The sequence below is a fragment of the Zingiber officinale genome, chromosome 7A (genome assembly GCF_018446385.1).
Source record: "Zingiber officinale cultivar Zhangliang chromosome 7A, Zo_v1.1, whole genome shotgun sequence".
Lineage (NCBI taxonomy): Eukaryota > Viridiplantae > Streptophyta > Magnoliopsida > Zingiberales > Zingiberaceae > Zingiber > Zingiber officinale.
In genome coordinates this window covers 66,835,146-66,846,550 of record NC_055998.1, presented here as the reverse complement: position 1 = coordinate 66,846,550, position 11,405 = coordinate 66,835,146, and the positions used below count along the sequence as shown (strand labels likewise).

The 11,405-nt window shown below is 37.4% G+C and overlaps 1 pseudogene; it reads right to left on the bottom strand.

The window, feature by feature from the left end:
* Nucleotides 1-4,801: 4,801 nt before the first annotated feature.
* LOC122003232 lies at nt 4,802-4,873 on the bottom strand (annotated as a pseudogene).
* Between the last annotated feature and the right edge of the window lie 6,532 nt (nt 4,874-11,405).

The window sequence follows — 11,405 nt, the reverse complement described above, 5'->3', positions numbered from 1 at the left end:
TTAGAAGTTAAATTAGGAATTGCAAAAGGAACTTAACATTATTGATTCCAAATTTAACTTATCTGTTCTTAATGGTTTAGACTTGTATCGCAAGCGGAACTTAACACTATTGATCAAAATCCACCTATGTTATAAATTTAATTAAATATTAATTTCCAAAATTGACTTCCAGGACTGCATGGCGAGGCACATGGCCTTCTTGGATATGGGAGCATCCACCACCGCCTAGACAAAGCCTTTTAAGGAAAGCTAATATTTAATTTCCTTATATAACTCTAGGTTTAACCAAAAAGAACAATCGAATCACAAATTCGAAAAACAAAGAAAAACACAAACACGAATTACTAATTCAAAAAACTAGATCTAATGCCTCTTGTGTTTGGAATTCTAACAAAGAAAAATAACTAGCATGATGCGGAAGAAAATTACTAGTTATACCTTTTCTTTGCAAGCTAAAGACCTCAAGATCTTCTGTCGCATTCCTCGCCTCACCTTGGACGTTGTGTGGGCGACGATCCTCCAAGATGAACATCACCTAAAACTCCTCCTCCTTCTCAAACTTTTGGACACCGCCACCACAAAAGAAAAGAGAGCAAAGGGAGAAGAGAGGGAGAGAGGGCCGGCCACCAAGAGAGTCTCCACCAAGAGAATAAGAGTTGTTGTCTCACCCCTTCTTTTATATTACTTGCCCAAGGCATATAAAGGAAGAATTTTTACAAAAATTAAAATCTTCCTCTATTTTTTCTTTTTCCTTTTTTACTTTTCCATTTCTTTCCTCTTGATTGAATCAATCACCAATCATTGATTGGTTTGATTTTATTTTTATTTTTATTTGGCCGGCCCCTTGCTTAGGCACCAAGCAAGGGTGGCCGGCCCCTTAAAGAGGAAGAAAAAATATTTTTTATAAAATTTTATAAAAGAAGAAAACTTCTTATAAAATTTTACAAGCTCTCTTTCTAAAAGTGGATGTTAAAAAAGGAAAGTTTTAAAAATTAAAACCTTATTTTAAAATTTAAAACTTCTCTTCAAAAAATATCTTTTTTTAACATGAATAGAAAATTTTAATTTTAAAACTTCTCTTCCTTTTTTCTAAAACCATGAGGATGGTTAAAAAAGGAAAGTTTTAGAACTTTTAAAACTCTCTATTAAACCATGTGACCTAATTCAAATATGGAAAGTTTTTAAAATTAAAATCTCTCTTTTAAAACTTATAGTTTTTTACAAAGAGAAGATTTTAAAAATTCAAAACACCCCTCCTATTTGAATTTATTATGGTCGGCCCCTACTTGCTCGGCCCTCTTAAGGAGATGGTGGCCGACCATTGCTTGGTCACCAAGCAATGGGCCGGCCTCCTTTCTTGGACACCAAGAAGGGCTTTTATTTGGATGGACTTGAAACTTTAATGAGGCTACGGCAGGGACCTAGAGGAGAAATTGGTTTCAGCCTTCCGATGAACTTGAGTATCCTGTGTTCGCCCCGAACACACAATTCAAGTTGATCAACAATAACTCATTCCACTAGAGAGTTATTGTTGCACTACCGCACCAATTCCAAATTACATTATGAGCTCCTTCTTATCATGAGTGTGTTAGTCTCCCTGTGTTTAAGATAACGAATGTCCACTAATTAAGTAAGTTACTGACAACTCACTTAATTAATATCTAAGTCCAAGAGTAGTTCCACTCAACCTCATTGTCATGTCGAACTAAGTCTACCTGTAGGGTTTAACATGACAATCCTTATGAGATCCTCTTGGGGACTTCATCAACCTAGATTCCTAGGACACAGTTTCCTTCTGTAATCAACAACACACACTATAAGTAATATCATTTCTCAACTTATCTGGCCTATTGATTTATCGAGCTAAATCTCACCCTTTGATATGTCAAAGAAATAAATACTAAATATATGTGCTTGTTATTATATTAGGATTAAGAGAACACACTTCCATAATAACTAAGGACTTGTTCTTTTATTAAGTCAGTATAAAAATAACTTACCTTAAATGATCCTACTCAATACACTTAGAGTGTATTAGTGTAATTTATTAGTCAAGATAAACTAATAACTAATTACACTACGACTATTCCAATGGTTTGTTCCTTTCCATCTTAGTCGTGAGCAACTGTTTATAATTTATAAAGAACTGATAACACGATTTTCTGTGTGTGACACCACACACCATGTTATCTACAATATAAATTAATTGAACAACTACACTTAACAAATAAATGTAGACATTTGACCAATATGATTCTTTTATTTTAAATATAAATGTTTACCAAAAGCTAGGCTTTTAGTATACACTCTAACAGTGGGGACCTTGACTCATTCAGTCGATGGGGTTCTGACACAATTGCAAGAAGGATGGTTCTTACCTCAGGAACCTCCTCCCTGATTCATACACCGTCGGTGACTTAACAAGGAGCTACCTAAGGGCCTTATCAGTAGTTTTAAGTAGAACTCTGGTAGATAGGTAAAACTATTTGTGTTGAGTTCTTTTGAAATTGTATTCGTGAAGCTTGCTGATGTGCGTAGATATTATGATCGTTTATGCATATTTTAACGCACATTCACTTACTTAATTTACATATATTCTTTACACGATCATCTCTCCTATTGTCTATTCTACATTAATTACTCTTTTATCGGAGATTTGCTCTTTGTTTGGTTTTATGTTGATAGGGATAACTTTTGGAGCGAAAACAGTGATTGTCGACGCATCGGAGCAAGGCAGGGAGCCACTTGACACCAGCCGTGCACCCTTGTATAGCCATGTGTCCATTCCTAAGAGAGAGCAGCACACAACCGTGCAACCTCGCACGGCCGTGCCTCACGACCAATAACCAAGAAGCACATGGCCGTGTGAACCTCACACGACCATGCAATGTAGACCTGAGCTGAAGGAAGACATGGCCGAGCGGATCTCGCACGGCCATGCCACTCAACCCGAAGGGAAGAGGAAGTTGGTCGTGCGGATCTCGAATGGTCATGCCACTCTATCCGAAGAGAGGGAGGAGCTAGTCGAGTAGATCTTGCATGGCCGTGGAATGGGCCGTGTGGCGCCCGTGCCCTAGCCTATAAAAAGGGCCTTTAACCCTTCTCCGGAGGGGAGGTAAGCTGTTAGAGAGAGATATACTTTGGTGTCGTTCCATGTCATCCTGGACCTTCGTTCGATGATCCAAGATCACCTCCATCATCGCATCAACTCCAGAAGCAAAGGATTGGATCCGAAGATCACTGGACGACATTGAATAAGCATCTCTTTTCCCTCTCTCTTCTTGGTTGGGGATTATATGTCTAATTATACTATGTCTTCGGGTTTTTCTCCGGCGTCTATGGAGTAGATTCTTTGTTCTAGGATCAGGGAGTAGTTATGGATAGGTATTGATGTAAGACTCATGTTTATGCCTTTTTCTCATTGAATGATTTCGCTTATCTTGTTTCTATTTGATATGCATGAAACTCCCTTCAGATTACCATGTCATATTAATTGATTGTGTAGAAATTGCTAATTTCATAAAGATAGGATCTTAGATCATATACCTGAGGGGCCCTAGTGACAAGGGTAACCCGTTCATCGACATCTAGGATACTCCCTTGAAAGGAGAGGTAATTCCTCACAAGGAAGTAGGAAACCAAACCAAACCCCTATCTCTATCCTTAATGATATCGATCAGATTCACATTCTTGTGATCTACCGAGGCACCCTAGTGACAAGGGTTAACCGTAATAGGATTTCATAAGGATCTTCTCTGTTTAGTGCTTAAGGGTAGTAACTTGAACTTCCCATGAGTACATGTTGATTGACAATGAGAAAAGGATAGAACATGATACATAAACTACCACCACAACGAAACCGAACTCCTAGAGCTCTTCCCAAGCAAAGTAAAACTCTCTCTCTCTCTCTCTCTCTCTCTCTCTCACTAGTTCTCACATCTACTACACAAGTTCTTTTCTTCTTAAGAAATAGTTCACCTACAACCATCGGTAGTTTAGCTAATTCTATGTGAACAATCGCTAGTATTTATAACTAGTTTTCGTGGGATCGATAATCTTTTATTATTGACGACGTATTCGTGCACTTGCGAAAGCATAATAAATTTTTAGCACCGTTACCGGGGACTGCGTCTATAACATTAGTGATAAATCATATTGGATTAGACTAGACTTTGTTTTTCTTTATTTTCGCTTTACTTTCGGCATTTTATTAAAACATAAAAAAATATATTAACTCTTTCTTTTATTCTATACTTGGATTATTCAATATCTTGTTCTTGCATGCGAAGAGCTAATCTTTCAGGAAAACTTCTACCGTTCAATCCAAAAATTGATAGAACTTACTTGAGGAGAAGAAACTTGCAAAAACTCAAAATAGAACAAGAAACTTCCAAAATGGCTGACAAGCTTTTGAAGGACTACGCAGCACCTTATGCACGAGGGCTACGGTCTAGTATCACCCGACCACCAACTGAAGCCAACAATTTTGAAATCGAGCCTGCAGTAATCCACATGGTCCAGAAAAATCAATTTGGAGGAGGACCGCACGATGATCCAAATCATCACTTGGAGCTTTTCTATGAGATCTATAGCACTATGAAAGTGAATGGGGTCCTGCCAGAAATAGTAAGGTTACTTTTTTTGGATTTTCCCTAAAGGACAGAGCCAAGTAGTGGCTTAATTATTTACCAGCAAACAATATTATATCTTGGGAGCAGTGTGAGCAGAAATTTCTGGACAAATTCTACCCGCCGAGTAAAACTGCTCACATGAGGAATTTAATTGTAAACTTCAAACAGATAGACTCAGAATCATTATTCAAAGCATGGGACAAATTCAAGAGTATAATGAGACAGTGCCCCCATCATGGCCTCGAGAAGTGGTTGGTGCTACATACATTCTACAATGGAATCAACTATCACACGAAGGTGTCCCTCGATTCTGCAGCAGGAGGGGCATTGATGAACAAGAGCCTTGATGAAGTTGAAGAGATAATAGAGAATGTGGCCCAGAACTATCATCAATGGGCAACTAAGAGATCTGGAGGTTCCTTCCATGGGTATCCAGTCAAGGCATTAGGAAAATTTGACGTAGATGCAGTCACGCTCATCTCCACAAAACTGGATGCTCTGACCAAGAAGTTTGAGACCATGGGGAACTGCTGGGTGCTACTTGGAATTCCGTTCTGTTTCCCCTATAAAAAAATTTGTACAAGCACAGAACTTTTCCTAGCAACCCATGTGCTCTTCAGAAGTTAAACTTGGATAGGAAACAAAACTTAACATTTTTACTCCAAGTTCGTTCTTCAAAGATAAACTTGGATTGGAAACAAAACTTAACATTTTTACTCAAAGTTCAACCCTTGTGTTCTTCTGAAGTTAAACTATATTACAGAGGTTAATTAAATATCTATTTCAAGGATTGGCTTCCAGGTCGTTGGCGAGGCAGTAGGTCTTCTTGGTTATGGGATCATCCACCACTTTTTAGATAAAGCCTTTCAAAGAAATTGAATATTTAATCTTCTTCAGTAACCTTGGGGTTAACTACAGAGACCTTAATCAAAGCACTTGATCGAAACACAAAATCGAAGCAAAAGAATGAAAGCACAAAATCTAGCTTCTTGTGTTGCTATTTCAGGATCCATACAAAGAAGACAATACTAGTTGTATTGCAGAATAAATAACTAGTTGTACGTTTCTTCGTAGATAAAGACCTCTTGATCTTCTGCCGTATTCCTCTCCTCTTCTTGGACGTCGTGTGGGTGATCATCTACCAAAACAAAAACATCTAAACCCTTTTTGTTTCCAAGTCGCTTACCACAAAAGGATGCAAAGAAAGGAATGCATCCTTCTTCTTCTTCTCCACCAAACTGACAGCCACCAAGGTGCTTCATCTCTTCGTTTTCTTTTCCTCCAAGCTTCGGCCACCAAGAGAAGATGGGGCACTGGTCCTAGAGGGAAGAAAAGGGAAGAAGAAAAAGAAGTGGGGCATCGACCCTAGAGGAATGAAAAGGGAAGAAGAAAAAGAATTTGGGTGCCGGCCCTAGAGGAAAGAAAAGAAAAAAATGGGGCGCCGGCCTTAAGGGGAAGGAGAGGGTTTTTAGTTGTGGAAAAAAAACTTATCACTTCTTAATTGAATTGGTTTTTGTGGCACAACGTCCTCTCCTTTTATAACCCTTTGCCCTAGATAAAAAAGGAGAACAAATAATAGAATTTTGTTTAGAAAAAATCTCTAGAAAAGAATTAATATAATTCTTCTTAGAAAAACTTCTTAAGAAAGAATTAGTATAATTCTTTTTAGAAAATTTCTAAGAAAGAATCAACATAATTCTTTTTAAAAAAATCTCTAGGAAAGAATTAACATACTTCCTTTTTGAAAAATCTCTTAGGAAAGAATTAATATAATTCTTTTTAGAAAATTTCTAAGAAAGAATTAACGTAATTCCTATAGAAAAATCTCTAATTCTGGTGAGAAAAAATCACCCTTTTTTTTTCTTTTTCAATTGCTTTGGCCGGCCCCTTGCTTGGGCACCAAGCAAGGCTTGGCCGGCCGCTTTCTTGGGTAGGAAGCAAGACTTGGCCGGCCCCTTGCTTGGGCACCAAGCAAGGATGTGGCCGGCCCCTTTATTGGGTAAGATGCAAAACCAAAACGGGTGAATGTGAGGTTTTATAGAGGCTACAAGAGGGACCGAGAGGAGGAATTGGTTTTGGCCTCTTGGTGGACTTGAGCTTCCTATGTTCAACCCGAACACCCAACTCAAATTCATCAATAATAACTCATACCACTAAAGAGTTAATATTAAACTACCTCACTAATCCCATATTACATTATGAGCTCCTTCTTATAATGAGTGCGTTAGTCTCCCTGTGTTTAAGATATCATATGCCTGTTAATTAAATAAGTTATTGACAACTCACTTAATTACCATCTAGCTACAAGAGTAGCACCACTCAACCTTATTATCATGTCAGACTAAGTCCACTTGCAGGGTTTACATGATAATCCTTATGAGCTCCTCAAGGGGACATCATCAACATAGATTACTAGGACACAGTTTTCTTTTATAATCAACAACACACTATATAAATAATATTATTTCTCAACTTATCGAACCTATTGATTTAACTGAATAAATCTCACCCTTTAATAAATTAAAGAAATAAATACTAAGTATATGTGTTTGTTATTATATCGGGATTAAGAGTATGCACATCTATAATAATAGAGGTTTTGTTCTTTTATGTAGTCAGTATAAAAATAAATAAGCTCAAATGGTCCTGCTCAATACACACATAGTGTACTAGTGTAATTTTATAGTTAAGATAAACTAATACCAAATTACACTACAACCATTCCAATGGTTTGTCCCACTCAATCTTGGTTATGAGCTAGTATTTATAATTTATAAGGAACTGATAACATTATCTTCTGTGTGACACCACACGCCATGTTATCTACAATATAAATTAAATGGACAACTACATTTAACTAAATGCAGACATTTGACCAATGTGATTCTCATTTCAAAATAAATGTTCATACTAAAAGCTAGGCTTTTAGTATACATCCTAACAATCTCCCACTTATACTAAAAGACTATTCTGTCATATATGCTGCCATACATCTGATTCTCATCCCCTCAACATGCCCATCAAAAGCTCTCGCCGGAAGGGCCTTAGTTAAAGGATATGTCAGGTTATCTGCTGATGCAATCTTGGTGACAACAACTGCTCCTCGCCTGACGATGTCTCATATCAGGTGGTACTTGCGCTCAATGTGTTTACTTGCCTTATAGGCTCGTGGTTCCTTTGAGTTTACTACTACACCACTATTATCACAATAAATTGTTATAATTTTGGGCAAACCAGGAATCACATCTAAGTCCATCAAGAAGTTTCTGAGCCATACTACTTCTTTGGCTGACTCAAAGGCTGCCACATACTCAGCTTCTATGGTGGAGTCCGAAACGTATTTTTTCTTAACACTCCTCCATGCTCTGTCTCCACCTCCCAAAGTAAACACATACCTCGAGGTTGACTTACTACTGTCCCTATCTAATTTGAAATCCGAATCCGTGTAACCTATAGGGAGCAAATCATCTGCCTGATAAACCAGCATATAATCTCTAGTACTTCTCAGGTACTTTAATATATGTTTTACGACAGTCTAATGTTCCTGTCCTGGATTACTTTGATATCTGCTAACCATGCCCACGGCAAAATAGATATCCGGTCTCATACATAGCATTGTATACATTAGGCTTCCTACAGCCGAACCATAAGGAACTGCCTTCATCTCCTCTATCTCCTTTGATGTTTTAGGACACATCTCTTAAGATAAAGGTAATCCATGTCGAAAAGGTAGAAAACCTTTCTTGGAATTTTGCATGCTAAAACGAGCAAGGATAGTATCGATGTATGAAGCTTGGGATAAGCACAACATTCTTTTCTTGCGATCCCTTATTACTTTGATCCCAAGAATATGTCCACATTCTCTCAAGTCCTTCATATCAAATTTCTTGGACAACCATACCCTTACGTCTGACAACACTTTGACATTATTTCCAATGAGAAAAATGTCATCTACGTATAGTACAAGAAATATCGCCACATTTCCATCACTTTTCTTATATAAACAAGACTCATCTAGACACTGAATGAATCCATAAGACTGGATCACTTCATCAAACCGGATGTTCCAAGATCTCGAAGCTTGATTCAGTCCATAAATGGGTCAATTGAGCTTGCATACAAGATGCCCTTTGCCCTTTGCAATGAATCCCTCTGGTTGCTTCATATAGATGTTTTCTTCAAGACTTCTGTTAAGGAAAGCTGTCTTGACATCCATTTGCCAAACCTTATAATCCATATGAGCAGCAATAGATAAAAGAATTTGGATAGACTTGAGCATGACTATCGGCGAAAAGGTTTCCTCATAATCGATTCCCTCTCTTTGAGTATACCCTTTTGCAACAAGTCTTGCTTTGAAGGTTTCCACCTTCCTGTCTATCCCTCTTTTTCTTTTGTAGACCCATTTACATCCAATGGCTTTTACACCATTTGGTGGTTCTACAAGCTCCCAGACCTGATTAAAATTCATACATTTTATTTTAGAGTTCATTGCACTTTGCCAAGATGCTACATCTTTATCTTGGAGTGCTTCATCATATGTCTAGGGATCAGGTTCATGTTTACTAGGGATCAAGTTCGAAGACTCTCCCAAAAACATGAATCTATCAGGTTGCCGAACAACTCTCCCACTACGACGAGTCACAACCGGTAATTGTGCAACATTTATGACACGCCTTGTAGTTTCTTATGGTACCTCATCTTGTACCCTTGGAACTAAATTAGACATGTCCTCTCTTATTTCCTCAAGAAAAATTTTACTCATGGGCTTGTGGTTCATCACGTAGTCCTCTTCTAAAAATTGGACATTAATGCTAACAATAACCTTCTGATCTTTAGGACTATAAAATAAATCACCTTTCATTCCTTTAGGATAACACACAAACAAGCGAACTTCTGTACGTGATTCCAACTTATCAGCATCTCCCTTTAGCACATGTGTTGGACTACCCTAAATTCGAATGTGTTTCAAACTAAGCTTATGCCCATTCCACAATTCTGTGGGTGTAGAGGGTACTGACTTAGAAGGTACCAAGTTCAGAATGTGCACCACTGTTTCTAGAGCATATCCCCAAAATAAATTTGTTAATTCTGAATAACTTATCATTGATCTAACCATTTTTATAAGAGTTATATTCCTTCGTTCTGCCACACGATTCTATTGTAGCGCCCGCCCTCCCTGCTAACCCTAAGGGACGGGGCTACGATACTCTATGTACAAATTTTTCTTTTTTTTTTTAAAATAGCGGAAGACTTAAAATAATTCTCTTAGTTTAATAAAAACTTTTCTTTTGTTTTCTCTTTCATCAAATCCGAACTACACTATCATGGCCTCAATAACATGATATCAAAATTAGTAGAAACATAACATCAAGTCACACATACGGTACTACAATTCATGATACCAAAACATAGTTCTTTAAAAGTTTTTAAAGCAGGTTCTTATTTGGTTGCCTAGCCACTGCCACACACATCTCCTTACCTCTCCTGCTGCTCCTCTAGCTCATCCAGCTTGTCCCTTTATCTGTAGTACAAGGACAGTAAGCTGTGAGCACTCATGGCTCAGTAAGTTCCTTTCCTACTCACTAAAACCGAAAATCATAGTATAATCAAATAATGTCTCAACATGGCATCATTTCAACTAGTCATGACATAATGTAACATACTCTTTTAAGCATATCATGCAACATGAAGAAATCATAACTAGTCATGGCATATCATAGTGTAAAGTATAGCATGAAGCATAAAATAATCGTATCTAATCATGGCATATCGTCATAAGGAGTCATGGCATATCCTACACATGGACATATCATGGAACATAACATAATCATATCTAACCATAGCATATCATAAATCATCATAAGGTATATGCAATATGATTTTGAAAAACATGTATCCGAAAAACATGTGTATGTCTCATGATCTTTAAAACCATTTCTTCTTACATATATACTTGAACATAATCTCAACTTAAAGGGGATCCCGGCTATGTACCACTTACATATTGCGCGCAACCTATGTAGGTTCAAGGTAGCAAGTCTTGAACCCTACAAGGCAACATACTAGGCCCGAGTCTTACTCCATCGACCTAGGGGCACTTAGGAGCCCATCCCTAACGAGGCCCGAGTCTTATTCCATCGACCCCGGGGCGCTTATGGAGCCCACCCTTGGTACAAGCCATATAAAGTAAAGTACATGTCATACTTATACATATCATTCATCATAAAAGCATGCATCACTTAGGCACACATCATATCATAAAAGTATGCATCACTTAGGCATACATCATGTCATAAAAGTATGCATCACTTAGGCATACATCATGTCATAAAGGTATGCATCACTTAGGCATACATCATACCATAAAAGTATGCATCACTTAGGCATACATCATATCATAACAATATGCATCACTTAGGCATAGATCATAAAAACATGCATATCTTAAGCATAAAGCATATCATCAAGCATGCATAATTTAACCACATAGCATATCATGAAAGCATGCATATTTTAAGCACTAAACATAGCATCAAAGCATGCATAATTTAACCACATATCATAACATAAGCATGCATATTTTCATCTCATATCATATCATCAAAGCATGTAAAATTTACCCAAATATCATAACATAAAGCATGCATATTTTGAACTCATAACATATCGTAGAAATTCTCATCTTGTATAGCTCACAAGCATACATGTCTAAGCATAAAAGTGTATCATGTGCTCATCCAATCATAAGGAACAATGTAACATGATTAATTTGGG